The 20,090-nt window shown below is 45.7% G+C and overlaps 1 long non-coding RNA gene across 3 annotated transcripts; it reads left to right on the top strand.

The window, feature by feature from the left end:
- The first annotated feature begins 16,188 nt into the window (after positions 1-16,188).
- LOC140699717 (uncharacterized) lies at positions 16,189-19,606 on the top strand. 3 transcript variants are annotated; one of them, XR_012077963.1, is made up of 4 exons: positions 16,189-16,293; positions 16,671-16,853; positions 18,713-18,840; positions 19,538-19,606. It is a non-coding gene; the product is annotated as an uncharacterized lncRNA (long non-coding RNA). The 3 variants fall into 3 exon arrangements; XR_012077964.1 differs by lacking the exon at positions 19,538-19,606 and adding an exon at positions 17,757-17,862 and having other exon boundaries at positions 18,713-18,911; XR_012077962.1 differs by lacking the exon at positions 19,538-19,606 and having other exon boundaries at positions 18,713-18,911.
- Positions 19,607-20,090: the final 484 nt, after the last annotated feature.

The following is a 20,090-nucleotide window of genomic DNA, read 5'->3' as shown; positions in this document are numbered from 1 at the left end:
TTTATTCGTAATTATTAAAAACTGGAAGCAACAAAGATGTCTTTCAAGACAAATGTGTAAACAAACTGTGTGACATTCTACAATGGAATATTATTCACAGATAAAAAGAAAGGAGCTATCAAGCCATGATGATACATGGAGGAAACTTACATTCATATTACAAAGTGAGAGAAGCCAGACTGAAAAGGTTACGCTGCGATTCCGACTAGATGACATTCTGGAAAAGGCAAAACTGTGGAGATAGTGAAAAGATCAGTGGTCGTCAGGGGCTTAGGGTAGGGAGGCATAAGTAGGTGGAACACAGGAGATCTTTTAGGGCAGTGAAACTATTCTGTAGGGTTCTGTAATGGTGGATACATAACATACCATACATTTGTCAAAACTCTTAGAACTTTATAGCACGCAATTAAAAAAAAACACTCAGGAGGGTGGGAGAATCTCAGGAAAGAAAGCAGACCATGACAAGAGACTCTAACTGTATTACAAATGTATGAAACAAGGGCACTTAAGGGGAGTGGATAAAGGATTCTGACCAAAGTCACTCTGGAGATGAATGGCACCTATAAGCTACAGGAGAAGGAACTGTACACAAACACTGTCCTAGTTGAAAAAGTTGTTTCCCATGCAGGCACAGGTTAACATTTCTGATCCCACCATCCATGTGCACTAGAACTGAACAATTAAGTAAGCTGATGGCAGTCGGTGGGAGCTAGGTTTCTCATCGTCAGAGTGGAAAGTTGCAGACCAGCAGGGGTGGAGGCTAGAGTGATCCACGTGATAATGGATTAGATTTAGAAACATGAGTAAGAACTCATGTTTAACTTTGTGTATATATACAGAGGGTCACATATGGAAATCTATATATTCTATATATTAAGAGGCAGGTGAAGAAAGAGGAAGGCTATGAAGGAAACCAAGAAGGGACAGTCAGAAAGGTAGGAGGGAAGGAGGAGAGGATTTCTGTAAGAATGGAGAGGTCAGGAGAGCCAAATGCTACAGAAAACAAAATAATTCAAGGAATAAATACACGTACACACTCCCACTGCTTTGGACTTATGTGTGTCTGTATACTTGTGGGTGTGTGTATATGTGGGTGTGTGGGTGTGTGTGCACACATGTATTTTTTTCTTTGCTTTGCCTGCTGAGAGAGCCTAGGTACCTCAGTATCACAAATGCAGCTAGTTCTTGGATTCCTATAAAAAGAAAAGGATGCCTTTGAGAAATGGCTGATTCTAAGACTGGGGCAGGAAATATATAAGATGAGCCTGGAGCTCCGTGTAGGGCTAGAAAGTAAGAAAGTGCTCAAAACCACAATACACTGATATCAGTAAATGATGAATAAATCAATACTTGGGAGAGAAGGGACAAATCTCCCAGGCAAAATAATGCTAAGTAAACTATGAAGCTACTTCATGTGAAAGGAAGGATAGCAAAACCTCCCCTTGCCCTGCACGTAAGTGAGGGATGCGCACAGCAATGTCCTTCCAAAGAGGACAGCAGAGAAGTGGGGAAAAGAGAAGTAACTTCATGGTGGAAAATTTGACAAATGCTATGCAAGCCAGGTGACTAAGGCCAGCATCGTGCGTGATGCTATGTTGCTAGCATGCATCCTTGATATGACGTGATGCCACTTCACCTCTGTGGTCTTCCTCCCAAGAACCTATAACCCCCAGCCTAATAAGGAGAAAAACATCAGAAAAATTCCCACAAATGGACATCCTGCAGTGTCCCTGACCAGACCTCAAAACCGTCCAGGTCATCAGAAACAAGAAGTCTGAGAAACTGTCACAGCCAAGAGGAGCCTAAGGAGACAGGGTAACAACTCAGTGTGATGCGGTGTCCTGGAAGGGCTCCTTGAAGAGCAAAGGACATTAGGTAAAAACTAAGGAAATCTGCATAAACTGTGGGCTTTAGTTAAACTATCAAGATCAGTGCATTAATTATAACATATGTGCCACGCTAATGTCAGAAGTCAGTACTAGGGAAACTGGGGGGGGGGTGCTATTTCCTGCACTGTAAGCAATTTAGGGGATGTCACTGTAAATGCCAGCTGGCCACAGACATAAAATGCTTTTTTCCCCCCATATTAGTATAGTTGATTTTCCAGTAAGAAAGAAGCCAGTTTTGCATCTATTAAGCAAATTCACGTTGACATTCTTATTGCCTCTGCATGTGTCTGCTCTTGGGGCTTTCCTTTTCATCATTTCAAACCTATTATTTTTTCTCAGGTTGAACAGTGAGCAAAATAAACTCTTTCACATGCATTCACTTTATATTAGTATGAGAGTCATGATTTTTCTTAAACCCCCTTTAACAATTCTACAACATGTAAGTATGTAAATATAATCTACTACGCAATTGATTTAATATAACTCAAACATGAAGTCTGTTCATGAAAGTCTTTATATGTTAAGCTGTAGGGCTTGGATATCATTATAAAGAAGTTCGAACTCCCAATTTATCCCTTTCCACCCCCTTCCCCACTGGTAACCATAAGTTTGTTTTCTATGTCTGTGAGTCTGTTTCTGTTTTATATATAAGTTCATTTGTCTTTTTTTTTAGACTCCACATATGAGTGATATCATATGGTATTTTTCTTTCTCCTTCTGGCTTACTTCACTTAGAATGACATTCTCCAGGTCCATCTATGTTGCTGCAAATGGCATTATTTTATTCTTTTTCATGGCTAAGTAGTATTCCGTTGTATAAATATACCACAACTTTTTTATCCAGTCATCTGTCGATGGACATTTAGGTTGTTTCCATGTCTGGGCTATTGTAAATAGTGGTGCTGTGAATATTGGGGTGCAGGTGTCTTTTTGAATTAAGGTTTCCTCTAGATATACACCCAGGAGTGGGATTGTTGGATCATAGGGTAAGTCTATTTTAAGTTTTTTGAGGAATCTCCATACTGTTTTCCATAATGGCTGTACAAAACTACATTCCCACCAACAGTGTAGGAGAGTTTCCTTTTCTCCACACCCTCTCCAGCATTTATCATTTGTGGACTTTTGAATGATGGCCATTCTGACTGGTGTGAGGTGATATCTCGTTGTAGTTTCAATGTGCATTTCTCTGATAATTAGCGATATTGAGCATTTTTTTTTCATGTACCTATTGGCCATTTGTGTGTCCTCACTGGAGAATTGCTTGTTTAGGTCTTCTGCCCATTTTTGGATTGGGGTGTTTGTTTTTTTCTTATTAAGTCATATGAGCTGTTTATATATTCTGGAAATCAAGCCCTTGTCAGTCTCATATTTTGCAAATATTTTCTCCCATTCCATAGCTTGTCATTTTGTTTTGCTTATGGTTTCCTTTGCTGTGCATATATAAAATAGATAAACAAGTTTATACTGTATAGCACAGGGAACTATATTCAATATCTTGTAGTAGCTTACAGTGAAAAAGAATATGAAAATAAATATATGTAAATTCATGTATGACTGAGGCAATGGGCTGTACACCACAAATTGACACAACATTGTAAAACTGACTATACTTCAATAAATTTAGTGCTACAATAAAAAAAAGAAGTTTGAATTCAGGCAATGACAGGAGCATACTTATGTGTTAGGTAGCCCTCTGTGTCAGCTTCATGGGGATAAACCTCGTGGGACCAGGCTGGAGGCAGGATAACCAAGTAAGAGACCATGGTCAATGTCCAGGTGAGAGAAGAATTTGAGCAGCTGTGTGTGCAAGGTGAGGAACGTTTCGCAGGATTTGATAATTGGTAGTGTTACAGAACTTAGAATCAGCTGCTTGTCACTCTAGAATCCAATACTGAGAGACAAGTGTTGAGCAGAAGCAGAGATAGCTTTATTGAAGAAGCTGGCAATTCTGAGGAGAAGGTGGACTCACATCCCAAAGAACCAACTCCCCACTCCCAGGTTTTGCTTGGAGATTATATGGGGAAAAGAGGAAAAGGGTTACAGGCTGGAGGGGGAGGTAATCTTCTATTTTCAGAAGCAATTGTCTCAGTCATGAGATTCCAAGTAGCCATCATGTCTCACTTGTGGTTGGAACATTATCTGAGCCATAAATCTCTGCTCTGCTAGTCCTTTTGGTCCCCAATTGGTCTAAGGTCTATGTGCTTGTGGTCAGCATACAGTTCCTCCAACTGGTGGGGGTTTCAGCATCTGAAAAATAACTCAAAGGATATGGCTCAAAATATTATCTATAGCCCCTAAGAAGGAACTAACGGTTCTTGGTTTGTTTAATGGCTAAACTATTATTTGTCTTGTTTAACTATTATCCTCTGCTTCTGCATTTTCTTATTTCTCTGATTAAATTTCTTCTTTGGAACTCAGGGAAGCCTAGGAGGCTAGAGTTTTTCTATAAATAAGAGGCAGGTGGAGGACGTGGAGGAGGGTCTGTCCCAGGAACACCCCATGAAGTCCTGCTTAGTTACAACTGGGCATGCTGAGTGAGGATGGAAGGAGAGGTCTAGTGAGCATCAGGTTTCTGACTTCCATGAGCAGGTGGAATTGACATGAGAAATATAGTAGGAGCAGTGTCTTGGGTGGACAAGTGATGAGTACCATATCAGACAGGCTTCAGCTGAGGTGGTCTGGGACTCCAGTTCCAGGTGGAGAAGTCCAGAAGGCAGCTATGTGAGCTGGTCTGAAGCTGGAGGGGGAGGTCAGAGCTGGACTCACACTTAGAAGATGAGTGGTCCAGATCAACAGAAGACATGATGCTAAGCAATAAACCAGCCACAAAAGAATAAGTACTGTATGATTCCATGTATATGAAGTATGCATAGGAGTCAAATACAGCAGCATAGGGACAATTCACCTCCTTTAAACACCTATGTTTAGGAGGCAGGTGGAGAGAGAGAGGAAGTTGTGAAGGAAACCAAGAAGGGACAATCAGAGAAGTAGGAGGAGGCAACAAGGAGGAGATTTCCATAAAGATAGAGGGATCAGGAGGGTTAAATGCTGCAGAAGGGCAAAGCAATTCAAAGAATAAATACACTCAGACATTTCCACTGCATTGAACAATGTGTGGGCCACTGAGGGACCAGAGCTGTGCATGGGAGGCAAGGATTTGGAAGATCAAGTGGGCAAATTTTGGAAGAAAGCTTTAATTTGAGAGCAAGGACCCAGTGAAGAAGGAACTGAAGTTGCAGAGAGGGGAGAATTTATGGATGGAGAACCCACTAGAAGCAGGCAAAAGGGAATCTAGAACTCGAGGAAGGTAAAGTCTTAGGTAGAAAGAAGGACATCTGTGCTCTGCAAGGGAGGATGAGCAGGGATGAAAAGCCCTTGTCCATCAGAAAATTGATGCAAAAAAATGAGATATCTAGACCCAAGACTTCAACTTCCTGGATGAAGTCAGAGGCAAGTTAGAGGCAGAGTTTGAGCGTGTAAGGTAGAACTCCTTGGGGAGCTTAGGGAGTGGGGGACAGCTGGAATTGTCACTGAAGGGAGCTGAGAAGGGATGGACTGAGAACAAATAAAGGGGGCTCACTGAGCATGCGCCGTACTATGGAACTGGTCTGCACTCCCCAGATGTTTTCCAGCAGAGCCCAACCACTTAGCAGAAGGGCACACATGACATCAATAGGGGTTCATTGCCCCTGGCTTAGGTTTACTTAGGCACGGGCAGCCGGAAACCTTCATGGCCAGGAAGAACTGGAATTTAGAGGCAGTCTTGAAAGGAAAGGTAAACTGTGGCCACCATGGGATCTTTGGGGTGAAGATGGGAGCCATCTGTCCCCCATGGTAAGGATTTCAGAGTGGATGAGCCTTTCTCAGATTGTTGGTTTATTTCATGAAAGGGTAGAAAGAGTGCTAGAGAGAGTCAGGTCGGGGGCTTCTCTTCCCAATCTGTGTAGCTTGGGGAAAATCACTTAACCTCTATTTCAGCTCTGCCATCTGTCTAAGGAGAGCTCTGGGCTTGACGGCTCCTGAGGTTCCTCTAGTGTTGTCTGTGTCCCGTGGGGGTGTTTAGTGATGAGTTGTTGGTATCATGGGTCATTTCTACCCACTTTCTTAATGGAAAACTACCAAACTTCTTCAACACTCCTTCAAGTCTTATCTCCAGGCATCCTTCCATGTAGTTCTGTCTCTGGCCTGATTTTACCAGCAGAGCAGTTGTTCATCCCATAGGCACCATCTACATTTCCCTTACCAGATTGTCTGCATCGGCGGTGAGGCAGTGGTTCTCGCCATAACAACTGCATCTCTGCAGAGGCTGGCTTGGGTCAACCAGCTAGATGCCCACCCTCAGTGCGATCAACTTAGTTTCCATCAGTAAACATGTTGACTCCTGCTGATCTCATCTGCCATTGATTCCCTTTAAACATTTTTTTAACTTAAAGAATTATATACAATGTGAAATGTACCATCTTAACTATTTTAAGTGTGCAGTTCAGTGACATGAAGTACATTCATATTGTTGTATAACCAGCACCACCATCCATCTCCAGAAATCTTTTCATCCTTGCAAAATTGAAACTGTCCCAATGAAACAATAAATCTCCCTTTCCCCTACCACCAGCCCCTGGCAACCACTATTCTACTTTCTGTCTCTATGAATTTGACTCACATAAGTGGAATCATACAGTCCTTATCCTTTTGCATTAGGCTCATTTCACTTAGCTTCATGTCTTCAAGGTTCATCCATGGTGTAGCGTGTGTCAGAATCTCCTTCCTTTTCAAGGCTGAGTGATAGTCCATTGTACGTATGTACCACATTTTATTTGTTTCCATTCATCCATTGATGAACATTTAGGCTGTTTCTGCCTTTTGGCTATTGTGACTAAACCTACCATGACCCTTAAACATTTTTCAGTTGACAAATGTAGGATACAAGGGAGAGAAAAACAGGAGTATGAGATGTGGATGTCAGTGGGATAGGAGCTGCTTGCTTATCTGTGCAGGGAAAGGGCTTCTCTGGTCAGACTACGTCAGAGTTGGCTTGGAAGAGACTGTGCTTCCTGACTGCTTGGCTGAGAGAGCATTTGTTGCATCATCTGGGCCTTGTGGATTCCGGGAGAGTGGGCGGGAAGGGCAGCCCTGGCTGGTACTCATCCTGCCCGTGGAGGAATGTGTTTCTCTCTGCATTTGTAGAGGTTGTGCAGAAATAGCCTAAAGCCCAAATAATCCTCGTGCTTTATGACACATCCTCTCCTGGGCACAGAAACACTTTGTCCACAAAGGTGGCTTTGCCTACAGGGAGCACTTAGGGAATTAGGGAAGTGATTGACTGGCTGACTGATGGTTCACTGGCTGGGGAAACGGACCCACCTGGAGGGGTCAGTGCGTGGATGTGCAAGTTGGAGTCCATCCTGGAAGTGCCCTTAGCTGATGGCCAGGAAAAGAAAAAGAAATATCTGGTGGACAATTTCCCACTCAGTTGACCCCTCCCCCAATTACTGACACTTTTAATTTGTTCCCAGCATTCATTGGAATGCCTTTTTGAGAATGAGATGCGATATATGTTTCGATTCCAAGTGTCTGAAAGGGTCATAAGATAGCTTCCAGAAATGGTACCCAGGCATCGTGTAACAAGATCTGAGGGTCTCCCTGTAGGAAAAGAAGGAACTAACACTTACAGAGTGTTTGCTAAGTGAGAGGCACTGTCTTGGTTCACAGTGATAGCTTTTGTCCCTGGGTACAATTTTGAGGGTTGGGGGTGAGCTACCCTTGACGGAAAACTGAGAACACAGGCTGATGCACCAAAGCTGATCTTTGAGAGAGCGTGGAGCTGGGCTTTGCCCCGCAGGTCAGCCATGGCCCTGTCTCAGAATAAGGGTGCCCAGGGAAGGCTGGGATGGCTGTGGGAGGTGTGGACCTCAGTGGACTTGGAGCATTCCTTGGCCTGGTCTCTTGTGAGCGACAGACAAACAGATTGCAGAGCACATGCTCTCCCTCCTCCTGGCAGGAAGGTATGGAGCCTGTGGTTGGTCAAGAATGTCCCAGTGATGGGCAGGAAGACATGGTGGTGACACAGGGCCTACTGGCAGGTCCAGACTCCAAAGTTCATTGATGAACATCAAGAATTTGCATATCAGCATGGCCAAGGCCATCACCATCTAGGTCAAAGGGACACATTTGGACCTAGACATTTATAAGCCTGAATCCTTCCTGTTGTCAAGTGGTGGGACAACATCAGAAGAGGTGGGAGGAGTGGAGTTGGCCCTCAATTTGTTCTGAGATTTTGCCTCATTGTGAGCCTTGTGCAGCTTATGATCCATAAGCCCCTCCCATGAGCATAAAAATTATTTCAGATAGATTTTCTTGCCATCTAGGAATCAACCATATTGAATGGATCTGCCCTATGTCCTGTATCGGTGGCTAAGAATTGGTAATCATTTCAGCTGATATATACTATCCCCTGGCTTCTCTCCACCCCATCACTGCCAGTCCAGGGATCTCTCAACTGTACTGTGGCCCTGTCCTCTCACTAGATTCACCATCCACTCTGGGCACCACTGATTGGCTCCAAACTGCTGCCTGAATGACTTTTCAAAAAGGAGTATCTGATTGTGTCTGTCTCTCTCCTCTGAAAGCCCCTCATTGCCTTTCTACTGCTCAGAAGATAAAGACAAGTTCCTTGATGTGGTTGGTGACCTTGGTCTGGCCCCACCACCTTCTCCAGCCTCCCTGCCCAGCTGGGGGCCCTCACCCTTTAGCCCCAGCAACCAGACCTTCTATCAGACCCTTGTATTTGCCAAGCTCTCATCTGTCACAGGGACTTTGCACGTGTTATATTTCCTATTTGGCACAATTTTCTTCTTTTTATCTAGTTAATTATGACTCATCTTTCTTCAAAGCTCTCTTGCTCAAGGAAGCTTTTTCTGATATCTCTAATCAGTTCAAATCTCACCATTATGGACTCTCATAGAACCATGAGCACTTTTACTTGGAAAGAGTTCCAATTTATATTTATTTGTATCTTTAAAATTGGTGTTTGTCTCCCTTCCAAACTCAGCTCCATGAGGGCTAAAATTTATTGAACCAATCACTGAAGATCTTTTTCTTCTATTGCATGCTAATTACAATATCATAAGGAAGGAAGGGAGGGAGCGAGGGAGGCAGGCAGGAACGTGGTCCACTCAGGGGAGTCCTGCCCCTGCTCATAAGGACCAAGCTGACTGTGATTTTTCCCCTGTAGGCAAAGAGGAAGCCTGAATGGTGCTATGCAGGTGAATTCCATTTGTGCCTCAGACAGGTTACCTTGATGATAAATGAGATTTACAGAGTCAGGCATCTGCAATGACCAGGGGGATGTTACAGGAGATAATTGGGAGATCCCAGTTGGTTGCAGTGGCACATGAAATGTTATTTTTAACCCCTCAGCAGGAGGCAATAGCATTTCTCTGGTTGCTAGGGAAATGGTGTTCTTAGCAATTCTATATTGGTTCCTAGTTTTAAAAGTCTTGTGGGAAAGAAAAGTCTTGGGGAAACTAGAAAGCTTTGTAAACCAGTCCCGGTGTGTCATGCTAGGACTGTAGGCTGGCTAAAATATGGCTGTTTTTCTCTTAATGCACTCATGGGTGACTGTCACCATAGCAACAGCGATGCTGGGCAGCACTGGGTCATTTATGGAGGACTCTTGCTGGTTGTGTGATGGAGGCCAGTCCAGGAGGCCTGGGCCAGGAGTGCAGGCAGGTGCTGGAACAGATGGGGCACACTGGCAGTGCCAGGGTACAGGGTGGGGAAGTTGTGGGCTGAGGGTCTTCTGACAGAAACACAGGCAACCTGCCAGCCCATGATTACTACTGGGCAAAATTCTGCACCCTCCTCAGCATGAGGCTAAAGCTTCATATGGTTTCTTGGGCTCAGTGAACTGAAAGTTTGTATTTGTCAGATGAAAGGCATGTCATGGAGGCAGTAAGAGAAGAACCGTGGATTGCCTCCAGCTCTGGGACCGTGCAGCCGGGGCTCCCACTTGCCATGATCTCCATCACTGCCTCATCTCCCTAGTACCACGGGAGATTGACCTAAATCTTCTACAAAGTGCTAGTAAGACAGAGTTGAATATCCCTCCTCCACCCTCTTCTCCGAAAGTACACAGGACCATTTCTGACAGAGCAGGGCTATGTCTTAGCATCCCTGACCCATTTCAATCCCAAATGCAATGCTCGTTCCACTTTACCGCTGGGAAGCAATTTTAGGCAGCTTGTCAGTGTTTTCCAGGGGCCATCCGGTGACGAGATGAAGGAAGTTTCCCTTTGTTCTGGCTTTCAACGTGTTTGTGCAAGTGGGAATGGGCGGCAAACCGCCATCTCTCTCTCCGCCCTGCTCCCAGGCCAGCCCTGCCGTCCCTGCTGCAGGTCAGAAGGGAGCCTTCAGAATTATCCAGACCAGCAAGTCTCACTCCTTTTTCCCTGCCACGTCACACATGATGGATGAAGTCCACACGCTTGACCGGATTCAGCGAATGCCCTTAGATTTTGATGGAATGGCAAGAAAGTTGAGGAAAAGTGCCCTGCAGTGATGCACAGTGAAGAGCACCGTCCCAGGCACTGCAGGGGAGGACAGTCACCTGACACCGGGCGGAAGCTGCAGGGGGACGCTCTGCCACGCCACCCTGTCCCTCCCACCCTCAACATCCTTTGCAGGAAGTGAGTGTGAATTTATCTTGCGGTAATCTGAAATCAACTCTAATTCCTTCTGCAACATTCAATCATCCATAGGTCTCACTGGGAACTGATAGTCACTGAACCCCAGCAGCTCCTACCACCCACAGATACCCACTCGTCATCCCTGCCATCCTTTTGACCCACCTTAGTTTGTGGCTCTGTCCTGGGTTCCAGGCCATGGAAGCTTTATCACAGTTCAAAGATATGGAGAGGTGGCACCCGTTTATCTAGACCTGCGAGACATTGATTTGCGGGGAGAAAAAGGTTTAGTCTTTCGCCCTGCCCCTCCCTATAGAAAGGTGATTTTGGGTGCCCATCCAGGGGCAGGTCATATTGTCCCAGCAATCCCCCTGGAGTGTCAGTGAAGTTCCTTGAAAAAGACCCGGCTTAGAGAAGAACTGAATTTGAGTTTAATGCATGTGGGACAATTTCCCTCAAGGTCCATAAAGAAAACAAGCCTTTATTTGTTCTTTTGTTTTGCTTTCCTCCTCTTTTCAGGGTTAAAATATCCTGAGTACCCTCCTCCCAGGAGGGAAGCGGGGAAAGTTTGAAGGATGGGGGTCCCTCCAGGCATGGTGCGTTTCTAGACTGTAGGGGTCCAACGAGACAGACATGTTCAGTTTGGATGCTAAATTAAGCGGAGAGGAGACATCACGATGGGAGCTGGGCAGAGGAATAAATCAAATAAAATAATAAGGCAAGCAGTTAGCCAAGTGAAATGGACTTACAACCCTGGATATTAAGGAGGCTTTTACTTTAAATGGATGTGTTTAATCCAGCAACACTGCTCCATATTGCGAGCTGGAGGAATTATGGTGATTGCGTTGGGATGGAGCCAGAAGGATGTTCAGCATGTTATCTTGTGCAAACAGAAGTGGCCAGCGAGTGAAGGAAGCCATGAGATTGGGTGAGGGATGCTGTGGGGGGAATAAACACACGTCCTCACTGCTTCACACGGTTGATCCAGGTCCTGGAAGTGATTGCCTGCGTCTGCATCCAGAGATCCCGGAGAGCGGACTGAGGCTGATCTGGAGAAGCCTCAGGGGAGAAGGAGACGGGGAGCAGAGGGACAGGAAGGCAGGCCACCAGAGGTGGGAGATGCTGCTGCGTCATCCAACATGTGTTTGTCTGTCTCCTTTTATGAGTAATATCTGACGTGGGGTGGGAGGGTGCTGAGCATCCCCGAGTAGGGGGAGGTGGGAAGGGGAAACTGGACAAGTCAAAGTGCTTGACCCCTCCCTTCTCCCAACCTGCTCCGGGAGGAACCCGCCTGGATGTGACAACTCCCGGGGGAGTTTTGTCCTTGTCATTTCAGTGATGTAGACAGAAGCGTCTGCAGGTGGTGTTACCTCAGAGGGAAAACATGCCCAGACAACTTTCTGGGATTTCTTTCTTGGAAAAAAAGCAAGCCAGAAAGGCATTTCAGAATCTTGTGTTTGACAGTATGACACAAACTGATAAAATACAATGTTCAAATCAAAAATGAAATATGCTGTGCTATTATGCATTTTATATGTCACCTATGTAATAAAGGAAAATGTATTTTTCTCAGCTTTTAAACATCAAAGGCTGCCACTCTCCTGGGTCGCCTGGGGGTCAGCTCTACCAGGGAAACCCAGGAGGAGCAGGCAGGACCGGGCAAGGTCCTAAGGACCGTAGTTTCTGATACCAGGTAGCTCACCTGCCCTGGTGGGGGGGGGGGGATGTGCCTCAGTGTCCCCTCCCTCTATGCTTCCAGGAGAGCTGGTCCCAAAAGACCAGAGAATCCATTCCTGTCATTTTATGGATGGAGAAACTGAGGCCCAGAATGGTGGAGGATCCTTTATATATTTGGAAGGAATAAAATAATGCATTTAGCATTAAAAAGTCCACAAACGATAAATGCTAGAGAGGGGATGGAGAAAAGGGAACCCTCTCTGCCCTTGAGAATGTACCATCTACCCCTTCATAAATCCTCACTTTACTGTCTTAACCTCCGCATCCCATCTCTGAATTCTTTCTGCAAGAAGGCAAGAACCCAGTCACTGGCAACAGTGATATGGGCTGACTTGTGTCTCCCAAAATACGTATATTGAAGTTCTAGCCTCCGGTAGCTCAAAATGTGACTGCATTTGAAGACAAGGTCTTTTAAAGAGGTGACGAAGTTAAATGGCATCTTTAGGGTGGGTGCTTATCCAATATGTCTTTATTAAGAAGAGACACAGAGAGAAGACCATGTGAGGACAGAGGGAGATGACCGTCTCCAGCCAAGGAGAGAGGCCTCGGAAGGAACTAACACCTGGATCTCGATCTTCCAGCCTTCAGAACGGTGAGACAATGAAATGTGAGAGTTGCAGCTGCTATGGCAGCCCTCGTAAGTCAATACAGCTAATATGGTAGAGTGGTTTTCATTGTTGAAATTCAAATTGAACCAGGAATCGCTAAACCCCTCAGCTTCGGTGAAGAGCATTTTTCGCGACCTCACTGCGAAGGGTGGTCGATGCCTCTTCAGGCTTTAGAATCACGTTATTGTTTCTTAGTCCATTCGAGCATCCTGGAAGCCATGGGGGTTAAATCTAGCGGGCTGTGACAAATAATACCGGGAAGGCTACTTGCTATCACAAGGGCTGTATTATTTCTTCTTTTGAAAATCTGCAGAGCATATGTGTGAAATTTTCTCTCTATTTAGGGTGTTGCTGCTTCCAAAGGCTCAGCTGCTCTCCTCGAGCTGGTGGGGAGGAGGCAGGGGGGAGGGAGGGGGAAGGGGGAGGGGAAGGGACGGAGAGGAAGGGAAGGGGGGAGAGGGAGCGCAAGGGGAGGGGAGAGGGGAAGGGGAGAGGGAGGAGAGGGGAGCGGGAGGAGGGGGGAAGGGGGAGGGAGGAGAGGGAATGAGAAGGGAGGGGGAGGGAAGGAGAGGGGAGAGGGGAAGGGGGGAAGGGGGAGGGGGAGAAGGAGGAGGAGGGGGAGAGGAGGGAGGGATGGGGAAGAAATGCACCCAGCCCAAACTGCAGCATTTTCTCCCTCTTCTAGTCACCTTCCCCCTGGCCTCAGGCTGTGTGTCATGCATGAGATCAGCCTTGTAAAAACACCCCTAGTTATAGGTCCCCTCCTCCCGGGGGAATGCGAATTTTACATTGATTTTGTTTTCCTTCTCTTCAATCTGGCCTTAACCCCTCTAAGCGCCCAGGTGCCTGAGTGGTCACAGGTGCAGAGGGGGATGGACTTGGCCCCGATGATGGGGAGAGCACGATATTGAAGCCAGAATGTCTTAAAGCCCACCCACCTATCGAAATTATCTCAACATAAAATGGAACTGTTCACTAAAATAAGCCAAAACACAAAATCTTTCCAAAAATAACATCGGAGTGATTCTGTGGAGGAAAAGTGGGCCTGTGGGAAACGACTGTAGCGCTGACCCTTCGCCTTGGCTCCCATCCTGGTGGCCTCTTCCCTGCAGGGGTCAGGAGACAAGGTCTACCTGCTGGTGCGTTTCCTCCCGGGGGTCACTGTGGGTGTTTACCCTCCCCCACTCACTAAGACCTGGCGGGGGAGGGCTGTGGGGTGTCCACGTGCATCCTTATCATGATGCTGGCAGCAGTGGTCAGTGCGGGGCAGGAAAAATGGGGCACAAGAGGACGGCTGTGTACCAGGCCTCAGGCAAGGCCTTGGGATGCGCCCCACCAAGTGAGGGGTCTTGGCTTCGCACAGGAAAGAATTCAAGAGTGAGCCAAAGTAGAGTGAAGGCAGATTTATTCAGAGAGAGTGTGAGTGTGGCTGACTCAGAAGGCAAGAGGAGCAACCCAGCGACTTTAGGAGATTGAATATAGGCCTTGAGAGGGGAGGGGTGGCAGCCTCAAGCCTCAGAGCATGGGGTTGCCTGGGAAAGTGAGAGAGGCCACAAAGTGTTGGGGCGGTTAGTTTTTATGGGCTCAGTAACTTCACAAGTTAAGTGGGAAGATCATTCCAACTACTTTGGAGAAGGGGCTGGAATTCCCAGGAAATGGGCCATCACACACTCTTTGACTCTTTATGGTTATTAACCTCGGAACAATTATGGTGCCTGTGGGTGTGTCATTTACCATGCGAATATATTACAGTGAGGGTATAAAGAAGCTCAAGGTCTACTGGAAGTTGAATCTTCTGCCATCTTGGTGCTAACTGCTGTGTCATTATTTTAATGGTTGTGCCCTGCCCTCTTCCCTCCTGTCTCAAGTGGATGAACGGATGATTGAACACATGATGGAGTCCCTCTATACACAGCCCTGATCCAGAGTGACAATCTGGCCGCAAAGGATGGCACATGGGATGAGACTAGACTCATGTTCTCACCCAACTTCATTGCTAAGCTTGATCTTGTTTCGTGTATTACCGTGTTGTTTTCTGCTAAGTTTCGTGTGCTAGGGGTGGACACTCTAAATGATACCCATGCTGCCTGAGCCACACCCCCATCCCCTGGCTCCCAAGAGGTATTTCTCTGTCCCCCTGTTCTCCCTTCCCATCTAGAGCTATGTCTAAGTTTGTGCATGGTTCACTGAGGTGGGGGAGGGAGTGTCAACTGAAAAAAATGCACAACCTAAAAGTTAAGAATTATGTTTTATTTGGTGGACTTTCTGAGGACTTCAAGCCCAGGAGGAAGCCTCTCTCTGAGAGGACTCTGAGGGGCTGCTCTGAAGAGGTAAGGGAGGAGTCAGGATATATAGGAATTTTGCAACAAAGACCAAGTAGTTGGAATATGAAAAGATTGCTATTAATTAAGAAAACCAGACATCTCAAGTTAGGAAATTTAGCACTTTACTCTGTATGGGAGGATGCAAGAGTCTGGGCTCATTGAAATCATTCCTTTGATGTGCATCTTTGCTGTCTAGGGCCAGTGTCCCGTGCTTCCCATCCGGAGTTCCCTCAGGGCTCACCGTTGGGGCGGCTGAAGTGGCCTGATGGCTGCAACACCGTGTGTTTATGGGGCCTAGGGACAGAACTCACCAGAGTCAGGGGAGTAATGAAAAAAAGAAAGCCAGGGTGGAACTTTGCAATGAAGCCATAAATGAGCTTGTTTCTCATTTCTGCAATTTATAATGGAATGGCTACTTTAATCAATCTGATAATGAATGCTCCACTGAGAAAGCTAACTACTTTAATTCTCTGAGCCTCAGTTTTACACCAAATTTGTTTGGCCCTAGCCCAGCCAAGACATCTTGTCCCAGCCAGGGAGGATCTTTCTCCAACTGGATTCGTGCGGCCAATAACAAAACCAATGCTGAGACTGGAAAAGCGTAGGCTTTACTCAATGGCCAAAGAATGGAGAAGCGGGAACCTAATTTGCAAGTCAACTTCTCAACCCAATTCAGGTGGAAACACCAGATATACAGGAGGGTCGAGGTAAAAGGGAGGGAATTGGAAAGACTGAGAGGAATATTCATGAGTTATCCGAGAACAGGAGTGTGGTTTGGACCCGGAACTAACATCAACGCTCTTTTTCAGTCCTTGAATGGGCTTTTCCAGTTGTTGTCATGGCGACTGTCAACTGTGATGGTGTCTGCGGGTGTGTCATTTAGCAGCTAATGCATCACAGTGAGCAGGTAGCAAGGCTCCAGGTCCACTGCAGGTCAGATCCTCCGCCATCTTGGGCCTAACTGGCTCTAACCAGTTCTTGTTCTTTTCTCTTTGCAGCTGTCTCCTGAAACCTAATAAAGAGGAATTGGTTTCTATTCAAGGGAGGAGCAGGGGTATGATCCTGGGGGTAAAAGGCTCGGTAGCAGTTTCCTTATTCATAAAAGGGGGCTAAAGCACCAATCTTGCATTAGTTTTGTGGTGAGAATTCAATAAGAAAATATACTTGGAACTACTTTGTAAACTATAAATCATTACGCAAACATAGATAATAATTCCTGTATAAAGAACTTACTACTCTTTTTGATTTTGCAGAAAAAAAAACAACCTAGGGTGCATAGGAAGAAAATCACCTTCATATTATGAATTAACTCTACTTTATTAATTTTTACAAGACGGATTGGAACCCCTTTCTCATTTTTTGGCCCAGCTCACCCAGAACGCTTACCTTTGGTAGCAGTGTCACCCATCGCTGCTTTGTGTTGCTACGCAGGTGTTTCCCATCGATGAAATGAGACAGTATATGGGAGAAGTCTGCAGAATCTAAAGGGCTGTACGCATTAAGTGGAATTTTAGAGGCTCAGGAGTATATTGATACCCAGACGTTGGGGAGACAGCCTCTTCAGCTGCGTGTGGCATTACCCAAGTCTGGGCAGAGGCTGACTTAAGACTCAAGGTGAGTGTGAATTCTTTTGGCTGTAGAAATGGAGACCAAGTCCTCTGACTATTAGGTGTTAAGAAATCCGCATCTCTAGGATCTGTGCTTGGTGCTTTCAGTTTCTACGAGGGACATGGACACACTGATGGCCTAACGAGTTGAGTCCTCCGTCCTGCTGGAAACTCAAAGGCCTTGAGATTTGTGCAGGAGCTCATCCCACCTGCAGGGTGTCCCTACTTTACCATGCTGGGTGCTGGGTGCCAGGCCCCGGAGCAGATGGCAAGACCTTTGAGGAAGTGCAATGTGGGCCCAGCAGAGGGCTGGGGAGGGATTTGCTGCTGAAATGGAGGGTTCAGACCTGCAAACGTAAGAGGCCAAGTGCAGAGGGATTGATCTGAGATAGCAACTTGCCTGAAAATGCTTAAAAACTTCTGAGGTCAAGATGGTCCCAACTAGAAGAGCATTCAGTGCCTTAGGAGGGGGCCTTTTCATCACTCCAAATTAAAAGACAATATGGAGGCAAACTTCTACCCAAGGCTTGAAAAGGGGCTTTGGCTTCCTTGCGGAAGCAGAAATGACAGAATCCAGTTCCAGGAAGAGACTGACCTGAGGTGGATGATGACTGCCAGTAAACATGGTGGTTGCAAAGTTGCAGCCAATCTGAGTTCACTGCTGTGGCAGACCCAGCCAGCGGGATGACAAGTGTAGAGGTCAGTGTCAAAGGCTCTTTAGGGATGGAGGGACAGAGCAAGCCTTTGACATCAATCTCATGTGAGCAAGTCAGGGAACAGGAAGGCAGTGGGGTGCAAAGATAATTGATAACGTTGTGCCTGGTGGTCTGAAGGGCTGAGGCCAGAGTCGGGGGGAGTGTTCTGGGAATAAATGCACCATGGGTGTTTTAATATAAGTTTTGTTATTTAGGTAGGGTAAGGCCAACAGAGGAAGGAAATGATCGCCATGGAAACGATCATTTATTGCTCCGGGTTCCCACTGACATGGGGGAAGGGCTACACAGGGAAGCTCCAAGGTGACCAGGAGGCAGAGGGATGGGTAAACGAGGGGAGAGCCATTACTGTGATTTCTGGGGGAAGAAACAGGCAAGGCAGTGTCAGCAGGCTCAGGACTGGCTGGTCTGAGTCATATCCGGGCTCTGGGGTGTAGGGTTGTCCCTAGCTGTCTGATACCTGGCCCTGGGTGATGAGGGCAGCGGGACAGTGGCCAGAGGGAGAGCTCAATACAGGGAGGCGGTGGGGTGTGGGCTCTGGGTGGGTTGGTTTGCACATGTAAGGCGTGTTCGCAGGCCAGTCATTTACTACTTCTAGGAACTGGTGAACCCTGGGAGGGACAGCCTCCTCAGAGTCAGCAAGGTCCCTACGCATCAGGAAAGAGAAAATAAAAGAAAATATTAGTACAGTGGGAGTGTAGAGTTTTTGGGGGGAGGATAAGGAGAAATCCTGGAGAAAGTTGGCAGAGAGGAGATGACAGAGTGTTTCCAGCATGAAGCCACAGCCCAGCCACTGTACCTGCTCCTAGGGGCAGGGCCCGGGCACCCTCTAGGGAGCATCCAGCCTGGCTGGCCGTCCTTTGCCTGCGACAGCTGTTTAGAAGCAGGATGGGCATATTTTCATGCAACCACTTTGACTAAATGGCCCCAGCACAATAGAAACACATTTTTGTTGTTGTTGTTGTTAGTAAGATTTCCAACTCATTCTAAGGCATATATAGTGTGTACGTGAATTAAAGTTGTGTGTCTGCAACAGTTTTTACATTTTAAAAAACTAGAATCTGAATATAATTTATGGAATTTTAAAGCTCAAAGCACCTTAAACTTTACGTCATCCAAACCTGTCTCTCTCTCTCTCTCTCTTTTTTAACAGGCAGAAACTAAGGCTCAGAGATCCATGTGGAATGCATTAAAGTTTTTTACTAATAATTGCAACACACAACCTTGATGCTTACCCCACTTCCAGCCTCATCTCATCTGACAATGCTTGCGGGGCCAGGGGTAAGGGATTGTCAGGGGACGAGTAAAGATAACTGCTTTTTCCATCATTTAATAAAAACAAACCTGGGAGAGCAGTGCTTTTTAAAAATTATATAACAACTCATTTAGATGAATTATAGAAAATTTAAGATGAGGAACAGCTAAGTATGTCACTTGGGGGAGGGTACAGCTCAGTGGCAGAGTGTATGCTTAGCATGCACGAGGTCCTGGGTTCCATCCTCAGTACTTCCATTAAAAAAAAGAGAGACACTGTTTTGGGAAAGCTCCCTGGTATTCCCCTTACTTGCTGCAAGGAATAAATCCTTCCCCCCAAAAGAAAAACAAAATAAATATGCGGCCAAAGTTTAGGAAAAAAGGCCATATATATGAAGATAGAGATTTAACCACCCAATGTAGAGAGTTGTCATTTTTTTGAGGTGCTCAGCATCCAAAGCCCCTTGTCTCAGGGGGAATCCCTCACTGTGGGTCCTTCAGTGGGAAGCTCTGGTTTCACACTATGGAAGCCAAAGTGAGTCTCCTCCTTTCCCCCCACCTTCAGTACCTCCCCACAGACATGAATGGGGCAGGAGACCCTCAAACTGTGCTAAAAACAGAATCATTCTAAATAAGCCTGTTTTTTCCTTAAAAAATTTTTTTGGGGGACTGACATTTGTTTGGTGCATCAGAGTCCTTGGTAAAGTTCTTTCTGAAATTCCAGGAGGTTTCAACTCACTAAAGGAAAAGAGAAGTGATTGCCCCACGGCTTGGTGATAATTGGATTCAAAGTAAGAGAAATGGTGGCTTGAAAAGTCAAAGGGAAAATGTTGGAAATTTTATTTATTTATTTAATTGAAGTATAGTTGATTTACAGTATCATGTTAATTTCTGGTGCACAGCATAGTGATTCAGTTATACATGTATACACACACATATATATATTCTTTTTCATATTCTTTTTCATTATAGGTTATTCCAAGTTATTGAATATAGCGCCCTGTGCTGTACAGTAAGTCCTTGTTGTTTATGTATTTTATATATAATAATGTGTATCTGTTAATCCCAAACTCCTGATTTATCCCTCCCTCACACCCTTTTTCCCTTTGGTAACCATAAGTTTGTTTTCTGTGTCTATGAGTCTATTTCTGTTTTGTACATAAGTTCATTTACATCATTTTTTTAGATTCCACATATAGGTGATATCATATATTTCTCTTTCTCTGACTTACTTTACTTAGTATGTTAATCTCTAGGTCCATCCGTATTGCTGCAAA

This window comes from Vicugna pacos, chromosome 11 (assembly GCF_048564905.1).
Source record: "Vicugna pacos chromosome 11, VicPac4, whole genome shotgun sequence".
In the NCBI taxonomy this organism is placed as follows: Eukaryota; Metazoa; Chordata; class Mammalia; order Artiodactyla; family Camelidae; genus Vicugna; species Vicugna pacos.
This window is presented reverse-complemented; position numbering and strand designations above follow the sequence as displayed.